Consider the following 8871-nt stretch of genomic DNA (forward strand, 5'->3'; position numbering starts at 1 on the left):
ACTAAGAATTTATATTTACCTAATAATATATTAAAAATACAATATTTCAAGACTTTTTAGAGATATTTCAGTAATTTGAAGAGACCTTCATATAACATTTTTTTTATTTCCCATCGAACCATGATACTCGATTTGCTGTTTTAACTCGTTCACTAAGAATTTAATTTTATTATTATTTATGAATTATTTTTCAATTTTTGTTGCAATTTGTGTATATCTATAAAAATACGAAAACATAAAAAATGCATTATCTCGAGAACCTTCTGAAATATTTTAATAATTTAAAAAGAAATTCATATAACCATGATACTTTCGATTTGCTGTTTCAACTCGTTCACTAAGAGTTAATTTTTAATTTTTCTTGCAATCAGTGTACATCTATAAAAATAAGATTAATTAAAAATGCAATATTTCTAGACCTTTTGGAGATATTTAGGTAATTCAAAAAATTCATCTTATAACATTTTTCTTTACCCATCGAACCATGATACCATCGATTTGCTGTTTTAACTCGTTCACTAAGAGTAGAATTTCACCTTATTTTTCAATTTTTACCTTATTTTTCTTTGCAATCTAAATAAATCTATAAAAATAAGATAAATTAATAATGCAATTAATTCATCTTATTACATTTTTCCTTACTCTCGAACCATGATACTATGGATTTGCTGTCTTAACTCGTTCACTAAGGGTTTAATTTTATTTTATTTTATAATTTTCGTTGCAATTTGGCTAAATCTTTCAAAATGCGAAAACTTTAAAAGCCATTAAACTTTTTGAGAAATTCTTATAACGTACCATGATACTTTCTATTTGCTGTTTTAACTCGTTCACTAAGGGTTGAATTTTACTTTCTTTTGTAATTTTTGTAGCAACTTGGGTAAATCTTTTAAAATGCGAAAAATTAAAAATGCATTATCTCTAGAACTTTTTGAGATATTTAGGTAATTCGAAAAGTCCCTCTTATAACATTTTTCCTTGCCCATCAAACTGTAATACTCTCGATTTGCTGTTTTAACTCTTGCACTAATAATAAGAGTTCAATTTTACTCAATTTTCGTTGCAATCTGTATGAATCTATAAAAATTACAAAACTTAGGGTGGGTGTGCTTTTTTAATAAATTTTCTCTTTTCCAACTTTTTGAATTTTTTTGTTCCGGTATTTTGAAATAAAAGTAACTGTTGTGCAGTGATTGCAAAGTGTAATGTAAATCAATTATGTAATTAAAATAATTAAATAGTTTGTGCAAAATACAAAGTGCATGGAAGCAGACATGGTGAGGGCTGCATCGTACCTGAGGTAAAATTTATATTACATATTTATCAAAAAAAAATTATATTATATATTTATTTAAAAACAGGACTAAATAAACTAAATAATTTATATATAATGTAAGTTTCTTATAAAATATTGAAATTAGTTTAAATAAAATAATATATTTTATCTTCCTGTTTTTTTTTTAAATCTGTTTAAATTTTACTTTTGTTAAGAGTTTAATTTTATTATTTAACTTATTTTATACTTCTCATGTTTTCGCTAAAATTAAATTATCAAATTATTTTAATTTGACTATTTTTAATTAATTATAAAATAAAAATGATTTTCTTTTCTACTTTTTCAGATTGTTCCTGTTGGCGAAATGGCAGACACTGATAAAGGTAAGTCAGATATCATTTTTTTGCATACTGTATATACTGTACATATATACTGAATTTTATTTTATTTTATTTTATATTATACAGGCAACCCTGTCATAACACGGTTGAAATTGCGATAGCCCTCCTATAACACTGTACTTTTACTATACTGTACTTCTATAGAACTTGTACTTTTATGACATCGATATTTATTAAATCGTGACACGATATGTTACTTAGTTAGCTAGCTCGTTAGTAGAGTCCTTTTTTCCTAATAGTTTCAGTTCGTTCATCACTGTTTTGGTACTTTTTGTTACATGATAAAAATATGTTAATTATGAAAACTGTTTTCATAATCTCTTATACCTTTGTCTGCATGAGATATGAACATAATGTATATATATATATATATATATATATATATATATAAATAAAAAAAATGTTGCTAAATGTCAATTACAAACTTTCCGAAGGACAGTTCGTTTACGCCAAAAAGTCTGATTTGGTAATTTCGTTTTCTCGACGTTTCAAGTCATTCTGAATCGAATGATACCAAATTTGGAAAAAGTATGTGTCTGTGTGTTGTGGGCCGAGTTTTGATTTTTTGTCTTTATTAGTTGGACCGATTTCAACATTTTCAAAGCCATTCGAAGAAACTCCAGAAAAACTTACAGTGATTAGTTTTGCAAGACTATCAGGCGAGCGGTTTCTTTTGAATTAGCAAAAAATTCCAAATTTTTTGTCAATGTTTTCGTATAAGTTTCTGAACCATTTGGAAATTGTGCAGCCTTGTGCTGATTTTCTTGTAAATATTATATGAAAAAACTCTTTTTGATAGGCTAGAATTAATCAATGTAGAGATAAGACATAATGTCCATTTAGTGTACAATGTCCTTTTATGGCTGACAATTGTAAATTCCCCAATTTTATTTGATAGTTGTAAATAATATAGAGAATTAAAAAAAACACTGTTTTCTATTAGTTATTAACTTCCTGTAGGGCAAGTTATAGTAATCGCAAAAAAATCGAAAATGAAAATTTTTATATATCTTTACGTTTCAAAACCTTCTGAACATTTTGGCATACCTTAGAAAAAATGAATGTATGTGTGTGTGTGTATGTGTGTGTGTGTGCGTGTATGTATTTATGTGCGGATACAAATTTTCGCCGACGATTTCGTGAACACGGATCAACCGATTTGAAGAATTCAAAAAATATTTGATTTGTATTGATAAGGAGACGTGCTGATTAGTTTTTGGCGAAGGCAAGTCTAGCCATTTCGAAGATACGGGGCAAAAAGTGCCGAAAACGGTAACTCAGTTTTTAAGAGAACGGAGCGTCCGATTTGAATAATTCAAAAAACATTTTATTTGTATTGACTAAATGAAGAACTGTTCAGAAAGGCATGTCCAACGGCTTTGGAGATATGGAGAAAAAAGTAAAAAAATGAGCCATTTGGTGGTCAAAAATGATTATTAGACATATGCACATAAAATTATCAGATATTTTATAGAGATTTTAACAATAAGTATAAATTTTGTTTGCATTTCTATGGGTTCCGTACCAATGCTTACCCATTAGACAGTGACGCGGCGCTTACGCGCTTCGATATTTCGTCTCTATGCAATTAAAGCAGTACGATTGCTTTGAATAAAAGTTCAAAATTTCCAAAATAAATTTTTTTACAAACGTTTGTCAAAAATTTATAGTTTCTCAAAAATCTAATTGTTTCAGAGTAATTTTTTTCAAAAATGTTAATCTCTTTAAAAAAACATAATTTTTGGTTCGGGAAATGCCAGCAATTTGCCTTAAGGCACGATGTCATACACCACTAGTTTAATTTTAAATTTATTTTCTTTGGTCATCTTTATCTCTTTCGGAAGCCCATTGAATAATTACATATGAAAAAATTCTTTTTAGAAGCTAAAATAAATCAATGCAGTGCTAAGACACTGTTGTCTGTTCAAAATTTTTTATTAGTTATTTTCAAAGTATTTTTTGGGAGTTCATGCAACTTGCCCTAAGGCCACCAAATGCCACTTACACCTACTCCTTTATCCTACCGGGCGTGAGCGCGATAGAGTGACCCGTGAACCTTGTTGCTGTCCCTGTCTTGCCGTCAGCCGCCGGTCGTCTCGTTTCGTATATCTGCGCACCGAGTGGCATTTTTGCCACAGACCGTGTGGCCTAATGGATAAGGCGTCGGACTTCGGATCCGAAGATTGCAGGTTCGAGTCCTGTCACGGTCGAAACAATAATTTTATTTTTTTAATTTTATTTAAAAACAATCTTAAAAAAATAATAGGATGAAATAATGTAGAAAGGTACAAAACGTCTTTTGGTATTTATAAAACATTTTCTTGATTATATTATTTTTTATTTATGTTATTTAAATTCAGAACCTAAATTTGGTATCAATCAAAGGAACATTTTGTCGAATAACATTTTCCCAGTAATAATTTCCCAGAATTTATCGAGGAATAGATAGGAATATATGGAGGTCCGGGGTTAAAAAGGTCCACCACCGATGTGTAAAAACCAGTAAAGTTAAGCATTGTTTAACAACAATATTTGAAAGTAGAGGGAAAAAGATGTATAACCAGCTATAACCTTGATTCTCATGACCCTGCTATCGGAAGATAAACGGTTATCTTTGAAAATCCATAATACAAAGTATTTTCTTCCGTTGGTAGTTTCTTAGCATTAGTTAAAAATGTAATTATTTTGTAAAATACCTTTAAAATTAAAATATGACATTAAACCTTTTTGTCACCTGGCCGTTTCAAGTTACTCCGTCTATAGGGTAAAAGGAGGGTATACATAACAAATTTTTGAAAGACAGCAAAAAAGCACATTTCTACAATGATGAAGTAGCTGTTAATTTCACTGAACGTAGTTAGATAATTGTTCGTTTGAAATGTGTTATTTGTTGTGATGTAATTGGTTTGATTTTTATGATATAATTAATATTTTCTCGAAGTCAAATTTGACCTTTGTGCCGCGCCCTGCTCTACATATATACTTTTTATTAAATTTACTTTAATTCATCGAATGTTACTTGAAACTTTTCAAAAAGCAGGTTAAACAAATGCTTAATTCATTTTCTATCTCCTGGCAGAAATTTGAAAATTTTGTATAAGCTTAGTAGTTTTATTTACAATTATACACAAAATCCAGAAACCAAAAAGAATCTCAAAGACTTAAAACGTAATCAATAAGTCGAAAGACCAAAAAAGACTTGCATTGGATTTTACCATGTTTTCTATAAAAAGTGTATAAAATTGCAGTTTGATTGCATTGACAAAATATAGACAAAATAATGGGGTTTATTGTTTTAATAATATATCATTGTGTATAGCATTCAAACAACACATCCTCATATACTTAAAGTATTAATATTTTTGATTCTCTAGAAATTGTTTTGTATATACCTTACTTAGCAAAACAACGTTTGCCGGGTCAGCTAGTGTACTTAAATTTTTTGTAATTATTACACCTGTCAAGATAATGACCAACGGATGCTTTATATATTTTGCTATTCTTATCTTTTCCAATAGTCACTCTGATTAACTTTTTAGGCAAGCAAATTGTGTAAAATAGAAGCGCAATACTTGACGCGTATGCTGTAGCATTCATCGTATGTAAATATTGAAATATAAATATCGGACTATCTTTATTTTTGTTGTTTAATCAAATTTTGGATATCACAAATAATTTAATAAAATAAAATAATTGTAAATTTTTGTACCTTGCTGAAACTTTATATTTATGATATTATTTTTCTATCCCTCAGCTTATTTTTCCTCTTCGTCTCGTATCAGATGGACGTTTTTCCGCTGACTTTGAAATTCTTCATAATTATCATCACGTTTGCCCACCTTGACTTTGTTTTGTGTTTAATTTTTTCTTTCGATTCATTCATTTATTATTTACAAAGTTTGGCACGTCCAATTAATCTCCAGACGAATTCCTACATCTCCAACTTTGCACCTTTGCAGAAGTCGAGTTGAGGTTTTATCAAAGATCGAATACAGAGGTGTATTCTTAAGTAAACCGTAATCAATGGTAATAATTATTATTTTGATTTCTTCTCAAAATTGATGGTTTCTGAAGATCTGCTTCTGGATTTATTAATATTTTTTTATAGAGTTTGGGAATTCAAATTTTGAATTAAACTCATGATATTTCAACCCGTTTATTTGAGTGACGTCAACGATGATCAGTAGGTACAAATACAGATTGCTCATTTTTCAGTTTACTTGTCAATCGAGTTACATTTTTTTAATTAAGTTAATTTTCAATTTATTTGTCAGTCGAGGTTTTTTTTGTCTTATTCAAATAATATAAATAAATAATTCATCATATTTTATCCTAACTTTTCAATATTTAATCATTTTATTTAAAAAATTTCTTAAATTAAATCTTTTTTGATTGCTCATTTTTCAGTTTACTCGTCAATCGAGTTACATTTTTTTAATTAAGTTAATTTTCAATTTATTTGTCAGTCGAGGTTTTTTTTGTCTTATTCAAATAATATTCTGTAACTCAGCATATTTTATCCTAACTTTTCAATATTTAATCATTTTATTTAAAAAAATCCTTAAATTAAATCTTTTTTACTTTTTTTTTAATTTATACCAATTTTAATTTTGTTTTTTAACTTGTAATATTTTATATATAATTTTATTCATGTTTCAATTTTTTTATTCGAAACATTTTTGTTTCAAACATTTTTTTATTTTAAGTATTTTTTCTTTATTTTGCTTATAGCTTTTAATTTAATTTTTATGATTTTCATATAGCTTTTAATTTGATTTTCTAGGATGTCATTTTTGATTATTCTGCATTTTTAGATTTATTCTAAAAGTTTTACATTTACACTGAAATTTAAATATATAACGCTTTATGTTACTTATTTATGCTATTTAATTTTTTTGAATTTTTAATTTTTTGTCCTTTTGTTTGTCTATTTTTGCGTTTCATTTAGTAAATAATTTGGATTTTCAATTATTTCTGGATATTGTTTGACATATCTTAAAATTTCGAAAATAGATTTATTAAGTAAGAAGTAAAACATTTTTTTTCTAGTTTAGAATTTGAATCAAATTTGAACCAGTTGATTTTTGACTTAGCTTCTTTAATTACAAACTTCCCGAAGAAGAAGTTTGTTTTCATAAAAAAATCCGATTCGCTAACTTTGTTTTCTTGACGTTTCAAGCTATTCTGAATCGAATGAGACCAAATTTGGAAACAGTATATGCGTGTGTATGCGAACAGATTTTTTCCGTAGACGTTTTCTCAAAAACGGCTGGACCGATTTCAAAAATTTAAGTCATTCGATATTTCTCGATGAGGACTAGCGTTTATCAATTTTGCGCAACGATCAGCCAAGCTGTTTCTTCGTATATAGCAGAAAAGTGAAGAATTTTTCGTCGACGTTTTAGCTCGCAATTCTGTAACGATTTTAAAAAATCAGTTTTTTAATTAATTAATTTAATTTTTTTTTCTTTCGACTCTGTCCACCGGACAAGGTGTCAACAATTATTCGTAAACAAAAAAAATTGCGAGAAGATAAAACCTGGCGTGTGTATATTTATATTATATTCATACTTGGTATCGGATTCTGTTTATTTCATTTATAATTCACGTTCGCATTAATTTATAAATAAATCATTTAAATAAACAATTTATCGCATACCTTACCTTTCGTGTGGGCGGACGAACGGGTCATGATTTCTTGGAAAAGATTTATATACATATACACATACAAATGCAAAAATTTGTTTTAAGAAAATATATTTAATTTCAATAATTTTTATCAATAGGAGGTAAAAATTACACTTATAAAGGACTAAGAGCCACGAAAACGAATTAGAATTCATGATAGGAAGATAAATCTTGACGAAAAGTCGACACACTGATGGATGTTGAGAAAAGTTATAATTTTATAATACAATTCAGTTATTATTCCTGTCTTGTGACTATAGAGTAGAAGTCCAAAAGAGTTTAATCATGCAGTAGTGATATCAGTTCATAGTAGATGAAAAATAATTGTTTCTATTTGGGCACAGACAATGAGACACGTTCTCTATGTTTAACTCAGGTCACGGACCTGCCTCAGGGCAGAATTCTTGTATATACATATACATATACAAATATACATATATATGTATATGTATGTATTTATATAAATGTGTGTATATATTATAAATGGACCTTTCGGCGTCTGTATGTCGGGTTACTATAGCGACACCCGTCGCGTCGCTTACTTAGGGTGACTGAATAATTTTTTTGCACATGTATTTGTCTTCAGATACACATAAATATGTATATATGTATATATTTATACATATGTATGTATATATGTATTGGGTGTAGGTGAATCACTTTTCCTCTTAAGGGGGCCCAAGGTCAACTCCAATGAATCATCATCCTGTATGTACCTTTGTTGAATCATTTTCCATTTGCAATCGGAAAATGATGGAAAATACCGATTAGTATTGAGTTTCACGGATTTATCTAGATTACATTTAAGTATTTTTATGTATTTTTACACGCACACACAATGCGTATACTACTAGTTTTTTTTTAATTTGAAGTTATTTATTAACTTCTCGAAGGAGGGATTTTTGTTTTTATGACTTTTAACATCTCGGTTTACTCAAAGAGCCAATAATTTTCTTAGGAAGCCAGTAGTCTTTTTTCAGCTTCCCGTAGGGTATGTTATAGTAATCGTAAAAAATCTAAAATGAAAATTTTTGCTTATCTTTACGTTTCAGAGGTTTCTGAACATTTTGGCATACCTCAGAAAAAATGGATGTGTGTGTGTTTTGCGTGTCCGCATTTTTTCGTTCACGTTTTCGGGCGCACGGAACAACCGATTTGAATTACTATTGATAGGGAGATGTGCTGATTAGTTTTAGGCAAAGGCAGGTCTAGCCGTTACGGAGATATGGAGCAAAGAGTGCAGAAAATAGAAATCGAGTTTTTAAGAGAACGGAGCGTCCGATTTTAATAATTCAAGAAACATTTTACTCGTATTAACAAGATGAATAGTTGATCAAATTTTCACGGAGGCAGGTTTAGCGGTTTCGGAGATCTAGTAAAAAATGTAAAGAAAATGCCATTTGGCGGTCAAAAATGATCATTAGACATATGCACATCAAATTATCAGATATTTTATGGAGATTTTAACAATAAGTATAAACGGTTTTTGTTTACATTCCTACGGTT

The 8871-nt window shown here is 28.7% G+C and overlaps 1 non-coding gene across 1 annotated transcript; it reads left to right on the top strand.

Annotated features, from left to right (window-relative positions):
• The first annotated feature begins 3814 nt into the window (after nt 1-3814).
• On the top strand, nt 3815-3887 carry Trnar-ucg. The gene has a single exon. It is a non-coding gene; the product is annotated as a tRNA-Arg (tRNA).
• Nucleotides 3888-8871: the final 4984 nt, after the last annotated feature.

This window comes from Ctenocephalides felis, unplaced genomic scaffold (assembly GCF_003426905.1).
Source record: "Ctenocephalides felis isolate EL2017-DRISC unplaced genomic scaffold, ASM342690v1 CF-g0.4_SCAFFOLD_00845, whole genome shotgun sequence".
Taxonomy (NCBI): domain Eukaryota; kingdom Metazoa; phylum Arthropoda; class Insecta; order Siphonaptera; family Pulicidae; genus Ctenocephalides; species Ctenocephalides felis.